The 15600-nt window shown below is 35.1% G+C and overlaps 1 protein-coding gene and 1 long non-coding RNA gene across 9 annotated transcripts in view; both read right to left on the bottom strand.

Annotated features, from left to right (window-relative positions):
- Nucleotides 1-15600, bottom strand: part of ROBO2 (roundabout guidance receptor 2) — a 1748072-nt gene that overhangs the window by 1500833 nt on the left and 231639 nt on the right. The gene's annotated exons all lie outside the window — the stretch shown is intronic.
- Nucleotides 1-15600, bottom strand: part of LOC134809459 (uncharacterized) — a 61576-nt gene that overhangs the window by 16437 nt on the left and 29539 nt on the right. The window contains exon 1 of the long non-coding RNA XR_010155282.1: nt 1-15600. This exon is cut by the window's left edge and continues 13843 nt beyond it; it is cut by the window's right edge and continues 29539 nt beyond it. This is a non-coding gene — a long non-coding RNA (uncharacterized LOC134809459).

Here is a 15600-nt window from a genome sequence, read left to right as displayed (position 1 = left end):
CTAAAAGATGGAATTTGAATAATGTTTTGAAGAGGGACAAACTAATCCACATTGGGCTCCATGTGAGGGAAAAACAATCCCATTTTATGTTAAGCCATGAGGATTGTAAGGTTCGTCTTCTGTAGCATGCCCTACTCATCCCAACTAAAACAAAGAAGATATTTGAATATGTGTGATTTTTATTTTAAACAGACCATCCAGGATAAATTTTGGTTTAGGGTTCTTTTCTTGGTTATGTTTTCATCACATCTCCAAAACAAAAAGACCAAAACAAAACCACCAATACAACAACAACAAAAAAAAAACCTCAATGCTTTTCCCTAATTAATGTTTGTGCATCCATTCACTTGATTATCCTTAAGATGAAACTGAAGTCAAACATAAGTCATTTCTGCTGGTATGAAAAGAGCAAGTTTTAAGGGACAGGTAGAAGAATGTTTGAATTTCATTTCTGTGTTTTACCAGCTGTGAAGCTATGGAAAATTACTTAACCTCTCTGGGATGCAGCTTGCTGCACACACTGTAAAGAAAAATGTTTCCTCAAATGTTGTGAGTCCTCTCCAGAGTATAATAATAGACATTATCTCTTTCCCTTACTTTACATACTATTCACTCTTGAATTAGGTTTTCATGGGACTGAAATCCACAAGAGATTTATTTGTTTACTATTATATTAATTTACTCATAGTTAACTAATAACACATTGTAAGAACTCAGGTTGCATTATCATATTATAATCATCACTGGCCAAAGACTGATATGTTAAATTAATAGCAGCTGTTCTATTTCTGGAATTTAGAAGAAGGCAGATCTAAATTTAAATACTGACTTTGTTAAATTATATTGGTAATTGACATCGATTTTGGAGTCTCAATTTTTTCCAAATGTAAAATGGAAACAATAAAAAGCAATATTTATCTGAATAATTGTATTGAGTGAATAAAATGTGATTAGAAGCACTGGTGACTTCCTGAAATATAAGAGAAGTTAGTTCCCTTCCTAAAACTTTAAAGGTATTTATAATTTCAAAGATCTTCATATACCTTCCTTAATTAACACAATGTTAGACAATGCCAATTTGTAAGAATTCACTGGGGGCTTAAATGATAAACTGATTCCTCACAGAAGAATTGCAAAGAGAACTCTAATCAAATATTTTATACTATTTTAATTCATAAACATTAACACAAATGCACACATTAGAAGGACAATCCCCAAATCCCTACCTACAATTGAAAAAAATACATATATTAAATAAATGTGTACTCACAAAATCTCCATAGAATTCCTCTGAAAGATTTACTAGTTCATATCAAATATTCCATTTAATGTTGTGTTCTATATACTCCATCAATCTTTTGATTGACTGAATTTGAAGCTCTATTAATGCATCCTACAGTCAAAGTTTTAATGGAGTTTAATGGAACTCATCCAAATCTATAATAGCATTTTCCCCCTAAATTAACTTATAACCCACAAGTTAATGAAATGAATGCAGCTGCCATTTACCCAGAGAGGGTCAAAGTGCAGGACCTATCACTAGGGAGATAGCCTGATGGCTTAGCTCCCTCAGTTCAGCCCTGGGGCATCATAACCCTGGAAGTGCATTAAGGATGTTGCTAAACACCGCACATGGCCTTTACCAACAACACTGGCCACCAAAGAAGTTAAATGGCCTTTTAAAGCTCATTAGAAAAATTTAGTAGTTTCACAAATGAAACCAAACTTTTCAAGATCAGTGGTGATGTCTTATGCTTATTTTAATATTGGCATAGTATTTTATGTCTAGTGAGACGTTTGATAATGTTTATTGGATGAATCAATACTCATGTTTTTATTTTTTAAAGTAGCAACCAAATAAATTATCAAAATGAGAATTCACAAGTAACTGCATTAAATTATATTTCCTTCCGATGATGATGATGATGATGATACATAATAATAACAAAGACAGAAATGGATGAGTTGATCAGGAAAGGTTTTGTCCCCTCTCTTGAGTTCAGTAAAAGACGTAATCAAGTGTTTGGAAAATGGATCATTTGAGGAAAGGCTATGGAACTGAATTTATTTACAACAGAGAACAGAAGGCTCACAAAGTACATAGTTGAGGTTCTGGAATCTGGGGGATTTACAATTTTCAACTATATAAAGCAATAGCATATGGGAGGTGTTAAGCAGCTGTTCTATTTCTGCTCAGGAAATTGATATGTTTAGGAGCCCCAGCCAGCAGAAATAGGACCAATGGATCAAAGTTATAGCCTGGCAAATATTAGCTCATCATATAAAAAGAGCATTCTTAAAATTAGAGCTTCGGAAATCGAAATAGACCGCCCAAGGAGACAGCATGCCCTGGTGGCTCTGGTGCCTCACTGAGCAGCCAGCCTTGGCATATCTCTATTATATGTATCCCATTTTAGAGTAGAAAGAAAAAACAAGGGACAGGAAGTGAGAGGGGGGAAAGAGAGAGAGATAAAGATTTCCATATGAGCATTATAGGAAACTAGCATAATCTCTGCTAGGGATGAGAGACTCTCATTTATGAAGATTTCTTAATGGACTGTTTTAGTTATATGAATGAGGGCCTCAAGAAGTAGTCTGGGATGGTGATTAATTTTATAATAAGGTCACAAGGATTTTGAAGATATTTTTCTGACTATTGCACAGAGGAAAGGGGGAAGAAAAATGGTGAAGAGGGAAGACACAGCAAAGCCAAGAGGACCTAACAACACGGTAGGGTCGGGGACCTTGGAGAAACATGGTCTTAAATGTTGAGTAAATGGTGTATGCCTTTCAATTCAAAGCAGGTTTCTATTCTATGGTGTGCTACATTGTACTATTCATCAACTCAACAAATATTTTTTGGTTATCTATCACAAGCATGTAGGAAGAAGCCCCCACCCTTTTGGACTTCAGTTCTAATTTTAGAAAAATGCTACAAGTAAACCAGTTAGTATAAAAATAAGATTACGAGTAATGGGAAAGTGCCATGAAGAAATAATAAAAGTTGGAAAAAGATTAGAGTGTGATTGGGGATGAAGTGGTATTTTAGCATCTGGTCAGGGAAGGTCTCCCTGATGATGTGATATTTGAGCGAATATTAAGGAAAGTAAGAATTAGCCATGTGGTGACCTAGGGATGTGTGTTTCAGACGGAAGTCAGCAACTATAAAGGCCTTGAGGTGGGAATGGGCTAAACGTGTTCAAGATCAAAGGGATCAAGGTGTGTGTTTTAGACAAATGTGTGTTTTAGACAGATGATGTGTGTTTTAGACAGATGTGTGCTTTAGACAGATGAGTGTTTTAAATAGAGTTGTGCTTTAGACAGATGTGTGCTTTAGACAGATGTGTTTTAGACAGATGTGTGCTTTAGACAGATGTGTGCTTTAGACAGATGTGTGTTTTAGACAGATGTGTGCTTTAGACAGATGATGTGTGCTTTAGACAGATGATGTGTGCTTTAGACAGATGTGTGCTTTAGACAGATGATGTGTGCTTTAGACAGATGATGTGTGCTTTAGACAGATGTGTGTTTTAGACAGATGTGTGCTTTAGGCAGATGTGTGCTTTAGGCAGATGTGTGTTTTAGACAGATGATGTGTGTTTTAGACAGATGTGTGCTTTAGACAGATGTGTGTTTTAAAAATAGGTGTGCTTTAGACAGATGTGTGCTTTAGACAGATGTGTGTTTTAGACAGATGTGTTTTAGACAGATGTGTGCTTTAGACAGATGTGTGCTTTAGACAGATGTGTGTTTTAGACAGATGTGTTTTAAACAGAGGTGTGCTTTAGACAGATGTGTGTTTTAGACAGATGATGTGTGCTTTAGACAGATGTGTGCTTTAGACATATGATGTGTGCTTTAGACAGATGTGTGTTTTAGACAGATGTGTGCTTTAGACAGATGTGTGTTTTACACAGATGATGTGTGCTTTAGACAGATGTGTGCTTTAGACATATGATGTGTGCTTTAGACAGATGTGTTTTAGACAGATGTGTGCTTTAAACAGATGTGTGTTTTAGACAGATGATGTGTGTTTTAGACAGATGATGTGTGCTTTAGACAGATGTGTGCTTTAGACAGATGATGTGTGTTTTAGACAGATGATGTGTGCTTTAGACAGATGTGTGCTTTAAACAGATGTGTGTTTTAGACAGATGATATGTGTTTTAGACAGATGATGTGTGCTTTAGACAGATGTGTGCTTTAGACAGATGTGTGCTTCAGACAGATGATGTGTTTTAGACAGATGTGTGCTTTAGACAGATGCATGTTTTAGACAGGAGTGACAGCAAGGGCAAAGGCCCAGAGCTGGAAATGGGTAACCTGGTTTAGATCAAAGGGATCAAGGAGAAAAAGGTGAGCACTGAAATCACAGACCTGCAAAGCTAACCGGTCTTGTGTTGTGTTCTAAGTTTGGGGCTTAAGTAGGAAGTGATAATGTTCTGATACACATTTTTAAAGGACTACCCCTTCTTAGAAAGGGTCTGCAAGTTTGGATTAGGAGAGATTTGGTGAAAGTGGAAATTGCTTGTCATACCCAGCTTGTATTTTAAAGCAGTTGATCAGTCTTGTTGATGTCCTAGATATATGGTGGAAGAAAATTAAAGGAATCAGTTTTTATCACACACACACACAAAAAACTGAGTGAGTGAGAATGCCGCTTATAGAGACGAGAAAAACTGAGGCTTAAGGGGACAGGGAATCAAGAGTTCTGTTCTGGATGAGTTATAACTAGAGCTCAGGACTGAGAGAGATAAATATGGATGTCATTAGCATATACATGGTTTATTCAAAATAAAACTATGTGACTGAATGAGATAATTTAGAAAGTAACTATAGATGGAATAGTGAAAAGAAAGACAAGCACTGCACCCTACAGAAATATAGCTTTAAACAACCAAAAAAGGAAAAGTGGAGGAAACAACAAAGGAGATTGGGAAAGCCATGGAGATAGGAGGACAGGAAAGAAAATGAAGTGTCTTATAATTCAAGGGAAGGATGAATTCATAAGAAGGGAAGAATTGATTCCTAATTTTCTTATTACAATAAGCCATCAAGTTCAAATACAGTGAGGCTGAGAATCAAACACTGGGACTTGGCAAGATGGAGGTTCTTAATGACTGAAGAGGGAGGCTCCAGAAGGTTGGTGGGAAGGAGTCTGATTGGGATAGGCCCAGAAAGCATTTTGGATTTTTTTGGGATAAATTTTGCTATAAAAGGGAGCAGACGAATGGAGGACTGTAATGAAAGGGAAAAGATGCTTTAATTTGTTTAAGTTTGGAGGTATTATAGCATCCTGGCATGCCAGAGTACTTAGACCATATACAGGAAAGAAGCATGATTTAGGAGAGATCCAAGGTAATCAATGGGGAAAAATTATCCCACGAGATGATAGGGGATGAGATAGATGGTGTATATCTAGGGGAGCTGTCTTCAGTAGAAACAGAAGCAGCACATCAATAGAAAGGCAGGTAGTTGAGAGTTGGTTTATTTTATTATTTTTAAGGGGGTAGTATATTTTTGGATTCCTTCCATCCTCTCAGTTAAGTCAGAAATGAGGTTATGAAATGTGAGTGAAACCATTCCTAACAACTTTATAAAATTAATCAAGGAGGAAGGGAAGGAGAGAAATGAAAGTAAACAGAGCTTGCAGCACACTCAGCATTAATCATTAGGCCAGCTTGCTCTCTGACGTGCTTCCTCATAGGTATTTGGTGCCTATTATCCTAGAATCCTGTAGGCCCTAGATAACAGTTCCACTTGACTGTTCTATAGATAACAACGTGAACATTATGAAATGTTAGGTTTTTCATTTGAGATATTCTCTCAGGTCACACATACCAGTGAAACTACTGATGTCAACTGGTCTGAAGGACCCCACAAGAAGCTGAATCACCAAAGAATGCAGTCTCCATATCATGATTTCATCCCCCTTCCCCTGACCAATGACCCCAATTTTCTAATGCCCCATAATACTCCAGCCCAAAACTCCTCAGGGAGACGCATTTAGGGTCCTTCCCATTTCCTGTCTTGGATGCTTTGCAATCATTACAATTTTTCTCTGCTGCAAAACCTGCTGTCTCAGTGTATTGTTATGTTACTGAGCATATATGTTATGGAACCAGCTATTGTAGGCCGCAAACTTAAGTACTTTGAGTAGAGTTGGGGGTTGCTGAATAGTTCACAAGATTAAAGGTGTAAAACAGTAATCTCTGAAACTGTTTTTGCTAATTATATGAAGATAAATAAAGACATAGTTACACTTTATAAATAAAGATTGTAATATAAGAAACAAAATATGCATATGCACACACACCCTTTACTTATTAAAATTAAGAAGGTAATTATTAATATTGATTCCTTAATTATTAAAAATTATAAGCAATATATAGTAACATTTATAAAATGTTGAATATGCTCATTACCTTTACTTATTTTTAAATTAACATTACCTCTATGTATCCTAAAACTTAAATTTAAGTATCATAGATACATGGTTTATTACAAACTCAACATATTTCAATGTACTCTAATTATTAGTTTCTACTCAATTTTTATTATTTTATTTTTGTTCTCAAGAAATTTTCTTTTTTCCTTTTTTTAACTTTTCTTTTAAGTTTGGGGTACATGTGCAGGTTTGTTATTTGGGTAAACTTATGTCATTGGGGTTTGTTGTACAGATTATTTTACCACCCAGGTGTTAAACCTAGTACTCAGTTATTTTTCCTGATCTTCTCCCACCTCCCAATCTCTACCCTCCAGAAGGCCCCATTGTGTGTTGTTCCCGTCTATACAGGGTATATGTGTTTGTGTGTGTGTGTGTGTGTGTGTGTGTGTTTGTGTGTGTGTGAGTGTGTGTGTGGTGGAGGGGAGAGGTGGGTATCCTCATATCATTTTAGAATTCTATCATTACCACAGAGTTACCTTGGGCAGTGGGTGTCTGTGGTAATGATAGAATTCTAAAATGATATGAGGATACCCACCTCTCCCCTCCACCAGACACACACACACACACACACCCTATGTAATCCCATGCTTTTAAGTGAGAATGGGGACTATTAATATAATGGAATATTACTCCTATAATTGAGTTAGCCTGCAAGGCAAAGTTGAAGGGATTTTGCAGAGGTATTTCAAATCTCCAATAAATTGACTTTAAGATAATCAAAATGGGGTTATCCTGAAAGGACTGATCTAATCTAGTGAGTTATTTAAAAGAGGTCAGAGAGATTTGAAGTAGCAGAGACACTCTCTAGATTAGAGACACAGAGAGGAAAAAGGATTTGTTTAGAGCAGGAAGTATGAGGACCTTGAGAAATGAGTAGAGATATAGGGGACTTTGCTGATAACACACCCTAATTTCCTGAGAGAATGCTTTAAGGAGAAACAATTAAATAAAATAGCCACAAAAGGGATGGAAATTGTGAGTCCCTAAAAGAAACATAATATAACATTTGAGGACTGTGATAATGAATTTAAAATAAAAGCAATCAGTTTTGTTGAGTAATTGTTTTAAATAATGTTTTACTGTTGCGGTGTGGTTGTGGAGAAAGTAGGGGTTTACATAGATCTAGTGTTGGAGTTTTGCCAACAAGTCAGATGCAGGAGAAAGAGACAAGCAAATAGGGTGTAAATGTAAGCGATTAATTACAAACGCTATGGAATCTAAACTGTGTATGATATAAACCAGAATTAAAGTTGATGAACAGCGGGAAAGAAATAGTGGAATCAACGAAATTAAGGTTTCAGTTAGTTCACCCCTCACTGCGACCATTTCCTCAAACTATTGTTCATAAATTCTATAGATGCAAAAATGCAAAGTTTAGTGTGTGAAAGTAAAATATGGACAGGTGACATTTGTGAATGAAAAAGGGTACTGAAATTTGGAAATTGCCTATTTTTGTAAGAACCAAACAATTCAGATTTGTCTAATTAGTTTGAAAAACTAAAATTGTTTGAATACAACATTTTACTTCAGTTAGAAGAAATGTAAACTTCTACCCAAAGAAATATATAGAAATAAAAAATCGAGTCCTTTTTCTAAGGAGTTATACATAGGTAAATTTCTGTATCTATATCTCCATGTATCTCTCTCATATACATAGATATAGATAATCCTACTTGTTTAATGTATAAAATGTTATAGTATAATAGTCTAGTAATTTCTCTTTTACATACATTAATTTATGTATTTTTGTATAAAAGGTAGCTCATCACAAGTATCAAGACAAAGTGGAGAATAGTTAATTTATTGAAGTCATGATTATAATCAGACCTGTCTCCTCCCAAGCTTTTGCATATCTGGAAAATATGTCAGTGGATGTTCAATTTACCATATTTGTACCTGATGACAACATTTCAGTTCACAGCATGGATTAAATATTGGTGGGACTATGTTTCTTTTATGCCCTTATTTCTAAATTAGTCATTTATTAAAATTTATTTTACGAAGATTTATCAGAGCTTAGAAATTGCTATTTCTATCTCACAGAATAGAAAAAATAAGTCAGATTCCAAGGTTAGAAGGCTTTTTTGCCTACTGCATTGGGAGAACCAGTTTTCATCAACTCTCCAAATAAAAACCTTGTGATTTCAAAGCGCTTTTTTTCCCTCTTCTTTACAAGTTACAAAATCAAAGTACCTCAAATCATCTACCACAGGAATTGCATGACTGCTTTGATTTTAAAAATAAATGAAGAAATTCTTGAATAAAAGTGTACAGTAGACAATGCTTTTTTTTTTTAAGCCACAGCTGTATGACAAGGTCATTTTCACCAAGTCAAAATGCACTAAAATTACTACTTTTGAAAGCCAGCTTGTAGCTGCAGATAATGGTCATCTCAACAAGGAAAGTGTTGGGCAATGAGAGTTTCTTGAAAGCCACGGAACTCTTTTTAGGAAAATGTACGTACATTCAATGTTTCGTGTCTAATTTCAGGAAAGCCCCAGGACCCAGCTGAAGTTCATCCATATTCCACAAGTTAAAACCCTGACAATGAAAACGTGACTACTCTTCAGTTTGGGGTAGCTGAACTGTGAAGTAAATTAACTGCAAATATGACAATAAACAAGACCACCTATGGAATTGTTCATTATCTTTTGCATGATCTAAGAATCTCCAACATGCACATGAATGTTAAAAGTCCAATTGTGTCTAAAACCTATAATTAACTCACATCGGGATGTATAAACCCATCCGAGTGAAATGGCTTACCTTGGTTTCTTTTTATATATCTAATTGAAATGAGCTCAAGGGCTTAGTGATAAGTATAGATCTATTTTTTTGTACTTTTCAGAGACAAGTTCTTTTAAAACCTGATGAATTCTTCCCTCTTGCTATAATGTATTCACAAATGAAGGCTTCATGGAATTCATAAATAGCTAAAATACTTCAAATATTGAGGCCTATCATTTTTTTCTCAAGATCTTTATCACATTCCTCCCTCTATTTTCTATTTACAGATAATTAGGAATGCCTTTTAAAGTCCAAAACAGTTTTGTTTGTGTGTGTGTGCATGAGTGTATTAGTGTTAATAATTGCTTTGACTTCCCTGCCCCTTGTGATGACTAATTTTATGTGTCAAATTAGCTGGGCCACAATGTGCCCAAATATTTGGTTAAACATCATTCTGGGGTGTCTGTGGGGGTGTTTCTGGCTGAGATTAACATTTGAATCAGTAGACTGAGTGAAGCTGATTGTCCTCCACAATGTAGGGGGGACCTCATCCAATCAGTTAAAGGCCTGAATAGAAAAAAAAAAAGACAGAATAAGAGAGAATTTTGTCTCTGATTGACTCTGAGCTGAGACACTGTTCTCCCACCTTACAGTGGAACTAACGCCACACAATCTCCTGGCCCCCAGGCCTTCAAACTCAGACGGGAACTGTACCATCAACTCTCCTAGGTCCCCAGGTTGTCGACTGAGGATTTTGGGACTTAGCCTCAGTAACTGTGTGACCCAATCCTTTAAAATGTATTGATAATCCATCTCTTGATCTACCAATCTATCTATATTATTGGTTCTGTTTCTCTGAAGAGTCTTGACTGATACAGATTTGGGGAGTGGTTTTAGAAAAATGGGTTTTAAGGCTGAGGTTTTTGAATTGGCTTTGGGGTTTCATAAATTGATTAGATTTAAAGACACTAGTGACCGTTTTTCTGTTAGTAGAGAGAGTATTGCTAGTTCATGGCATGATCTACCAATAGAGAGAGGCAAAATATCTTTACTGGATACTCCTTATCAAGGAACTTGGTGGTTGTGTATATAATTCTTGTAAAAATATTTATGGAAAACTAATAAATATAATAAGGTTGGCTGATTGTTCCTAATGTCACTGGACAAAGTGGTGACAGACAAGGATGGGGCTAGGGATTTAAATTCCCAGCTAAGTCAAGCATGGTAGCTCATACCTGTAATTCCAACACTTTCAGAGGCAGAGGAGAGATGACTCCTTGAGGCAGGGATTTCATGACCAGCCTGGGCAACCTATTGAGACTCTGTCTCTACAAATAATAATAGTAATAAATAGCTGAATATAGTGATGCATGCGTATAGTCCCAGCTACTTGAGAGACTGAGGTGGGAAAATCACTTGGGCCAGGGAGTTCGAGGATGCTGTGAGCTAAGATTGTGCCATTGAACTCCAGCCTCGGTGACAGGACAAGAAGTTCCTATCTCATATACCTACATACATAAACTCCCATCCAGAGCACATCATAAATGACGTGAAAATTTATTTCATAACTCAACCACTATTTATTTTTATTTTTATTTTTGTGGGTACATAGTAAGTGTGTGTGTTTATGGGGCATGCAAGATGTTTTGATACAGGCCTGCAATGTGAAATAAGCACATCACATGGAGAATAGGTATTCATCCCTCAAGCATCTATTATTTGTGTTACAAACAATCCAATTATCCTCTTTAAGTTATTTAAAAATGTACAACTGAATTATTACTGACTATAGTCACCCTATCGTGCTATCAAATAGTAGGTCTTATTCATGCTTTCTAATTTTTGTGCCCATTAACCATCTCCACTAGCCCCCCATTACCCTGCCCAGCCTCTGGTAACCATCCTTCTACTCTCTATGTCCGTAAGTTTAAATTTTTGATTTTTAGATCCCACAAATAACTGAGGATATCTGATGTCTGTCTTTCTGTGCCTGGCTTTTTTCACTTGACATAATGATCTCCAGTTCCATCCATGTTGTTGCAAATGACTGGATCTCATTCTTTTGTGGCTGAAGTACTCCATTGTGTATATGTACTACATTTTCTTTATCCATTCATCTATTGATGGTCATTTAGGTTCAAATTTTAGCTACTGTAAACAGTGCTGCAACAAATGTAGGAGTGCAGATATCTCTTCGATAAACTGATTTCCTTTCTTTTGGGTATGTACCCAGCAGCGGGATTGCTGGATCATACAATAGCTCAGTTTTCAGTTTTTTTGAGGAACCTCCATACTGTTCTCCATAGTGTCAATCACTATTTATTTATTGCATAAGTGTACCCAAAACAATTGATTTTATTCTTGTGTCTTAAGTTGTAGGAATGCTATCACGTGCCACTTGACAACCATTCAATAGGATTGGACATTCTATAACTTATTTTTTTATTATCCCTTTCCTGAACATTTACTGAATTCGTTTGTTATTGTATTTGTATCTTATATGTCTGACCCCCTCAGCCACTAAACTATTGACACTCTTCCTATTTAGGTATTATTTTACTGCTTAAAACTGTTGACCTTCTTAGTCATTCATTTAACTAATGTGCATTAGTGCCTACTATGGAATAGTTACAGTTTTAGAGTCTGGGGATAAAAAAGTTGGCAAAATTAACAATGCCTGTGCTCTCAGTTTATATTCTAGTGGAGCTTACATTTTAACAAGCATAATTAACATTGACCTCTCTGATTTAGTTGTGTCTAACATATTTGAGGAAAAAATTAGATTAGATGAAGCCACATTCCCCCTATGCCCACCCTAAAACAATCTTCAAATACTTATTTAGCCACATGGATCTCTAGACTGGTACTCAGGCCCTCACTTAGCCCTAAATATCTAGCACATACTACTGTTTATCACATGAAGCCTAAATAATTATCTTAAATTCTAAAGTTGGAAGTAACTGGATATAACTTAACTTGCTTTCCAAATTATTTTCCACTAATTATTTTTCCTACCTTGTATTTTTATCCAATGTTACTCATTGTTCTTTGCTAGGATTTTTTTAATTATGTGTCTCTAATACTTTTTAAATTTTTCATTAAAAAATTATATTCAGTGGGTACATCTGCAGGTTTGTTACATGGATATATTGCGTGATGCTGAGGTTTGAGTCAAGTTTTTTTCTCACACATTTCCCTGTGATTAGAATGTCTTTCCTTCCTAACTTTGGCTGTCAGTATTATATCCATTTTTTTAAGATTCAAATTGGCTATCGCTTCTTCCATGAATCATTTCATGTTCAGCAAAGCCAGAAAGAATGTCATTTTTAATGTCTGATATATATATATATATCAGACATTAAATATATATATATATATATATATAGAGAGAGAGAGAGAGAGAGAGAGAGAGCATGGTAGCTCATACCTATAAACCCAGGCACATATATAATATATGTATATATGTATGTAAAAAGACATCTGTGTGTGTGTATATATATATATGCCTTTGTGTGTGTGTGTGTACAATTTTCTAAGTTATATGCCTCATCAACTTTCCAAGTTAAATCTGAGTGTTTACCATATTTTTGGTAACAGTCATATCTCTCCCATTAGAATATAATAGTCATTATTAATCATTGTTTCTGTTTCAGTGCATCTCATATAGTCCTTGAAAAAAACACATACAATATGGATGTGAAATTATAATAAAAATATTAATTCATTGACTTGCCTCTTCCTCTCCCACCCCTCAAAGGATAATGGGCATCTAGAAGCATTGAAACATAATAGGAGAACAATAAAATTGGGAATTCACAAATCAAAGTATTCTCCCTAGTACTGCCACTAATTAGCTTTATCACTTTGGACACACTTTTTAACATGTAGAATTAAGGAAGAAGATATCCTATTTCACAGGGAACACTATGAAAAAAGGCACAGGTAATTACTACTGACAGGATATATATAATGAGGAGGTTTGGCAGGTAGACTATAAAGTGATAGGATTTCAGCGTTGACCTTACCACTGAAGTTACTAGTGTAACCTCAGCAATTTCACTATTTTGACCCTACATACACTTCAGTACAAGGAAGATAATAACAAGATAGCATGAGGATTAAATCAGTTAATAAAAATAAGGCAAATGAAATAGTGCTTGGCATCAGATTACCCTAGCTATTATTATCCTTAAGCCTTATTTACTCATTTTTACCCACAAAACTGAAAACGTGTAGTTGATTTTAGACAATATTATTTATAAGGCTCCTGTACTTGAATGAATGATATAAAAATGAGATCAGGTTACTCCAAATATTTTAAATTCAAGTTAGTCCTAATTGGTCTGTGTAAAAGCTCTTCAGCTTTCATGTAGGTTCTTCAAATTGAGCGACATTCTGAAGCTTACTTTTACTTGATTAATGAATGCTAGCTCATATAGTCAAAAGCTGCCTAGTTAAAGGCACAAACATGGCCCATATATATTATTATTTATGGTAAAACCAAAATGACGCAGTCAGTTGGCTATTTATACCAATTTCATTTATCAAATAGATTAGAATGAAGTTTGATAAGACAGGTATATGGCATTTTACTCCTTAATAACTACGAAGAAGAATCAGTGATGGTAGTTTCATGATAAGCTCTGAAGACTTTGATACACATCCAGCTGACGCTTGGAAGAATGTGGCCATTCCCATTAGTTCTAATATGAGATTGGAAACGAAACTTCACCATGTTTTACCTGACATTTTTCATGTTAAATGTAAAGGAGAGGTAAGAAATAATATTGGTTCCTCGATGCAGACAATGCTTCAGGGGCTCTTTATATTTTTATAACTATATATTTCAAGATGTATTCTAAAGGTTTTATAACTGCTTTTTACTTCACAGGAGCTTGATGCTGGAAGAGACCCACAGAGGTCATCACCCTGCCTTAAGGCAGAGTGTACCTAAACCCTCCTGGAGGACGAAGATGAATTTAAGAACTCTCTCCACTCCACTGCAAGACCTCCTTGCCCTACCCACCAAGCTCTGCAAGCTCAAGATACAAAGATAAATTTAAATGCAGAAAACAGTCCTCCCTAGAAAAGCTTGGTTTCAATATTTCACTGCCTGCTTTTAATCATCATCAGTAGATTCAGAGATTTGGTTCTTATTCTCCTTTTTTATTTATAGCTATCCAAATTAAGTTTAAATATTTGTACATTTTGTATTAGTTGGTATCTGAGCTGTGTTGTCCTCAAATTTTATCCCTTTGAGAAAAAAGGAAATTGTTGCTTAGCAATAAGGAAAGACAAAGGCTTACAAATACAAAGCATATTACAGTCAAGCGTAAGAAGTCATACTAAATGATGATATCTAAAGGAATGCTTGATTGTGGCAACTCAATGAGAAAAGAACTGTTTCCTATTAGCTCTAACAGCAGGGTTTGTTATCATTTAAGTACACGCTCTAATACATTTAGTATTTTGTGCTACATTTAACAAGATTAAGTGAACACACACTGTTTCAACTCAAATCTTTATCGGAAATCAGAGGCAAGCCTCATTTCTTGCCAAAACATTCTCTTGTGGCTCATTCTTGGAGCAAATTCCATATAAGTAAATCTGTTTACCCAGGCATACCATTGATCAGATAAAGGATTTTCCTTTCAGGTAACTCTTTACTGAACTTTGAAAACATTACCTAAAAATTCGAAAAAATTGAAATGTCTGAAAGATGCTATTAAAGATTATAATTTGTAATAAAACATAAATGGCATTGGGAACACAGTAAACTATTAAAAGGAAATTTGAAGGATGAGCTGTCAAAGTTCTTACATGATTTCACTGTAATACTACAAATAATTAGATTCTGTGGACAAGTAGTAGATACTATATGGCATACCTGAAAATCATAAAATGTCTCATTGTCCCATATCTTAATTATTCTCTCTTGATTGAAAAAATTGAACTGCATGATGTAAGCTTCAAGGAACACTTTAAAAGAGGTGCTTAGGTCTTAACTTTCAGAAAAATCTTATTGAAAATGCTAATGTGCCATTCTGTTCCACACATCAAGTTCCCTTTTATAGTACAACGCATTTCTAGTTTCTTCCATTTCATATTGTATTATAAGGTATTTCTCTTTGCATTTATATGGTGAGCAAAAAGCATGTGCATTTAGAATCTATATCAATACAATATAGATTTATATTTAATTTTTTATATTTTGTTCTTCTAGCTCAAATTAACCAGATATTTGTAGCTTGTTTTTTTAATTTTTCACATCTAAGAGTAACCAAATATGACCATATGAAGCGCAACATAAAAGTGCTTTTCTCTATTACTATTTGTCTCATAGGTAGTTTAAAAATCCACAGTGATTTGGGCATCACATTTTTATGGGTTTTTGGCATTTTCATTTGATTATAGTTTTCTTTAAA

This window comes from Pan troglodytes, chromosome 2 (genome assembly GCF_028858775.2).
Source record: "Pan troglodytes isolate AG18354 chromosome 2, NHGRI_mPanTro3-v2.0_pri, whole genome shotgun sequence".
Classification (NCBI taxonomy): Eukaryota; Metazoa; Chordata; class Mammalia; order Primates; family Hominidae; genus Pan; species Pan troglodytes.
Note: the sequence above shows the minus strand (reverse complement) of the source record. Positions and strands in the feature narration are given on the sequence as shown.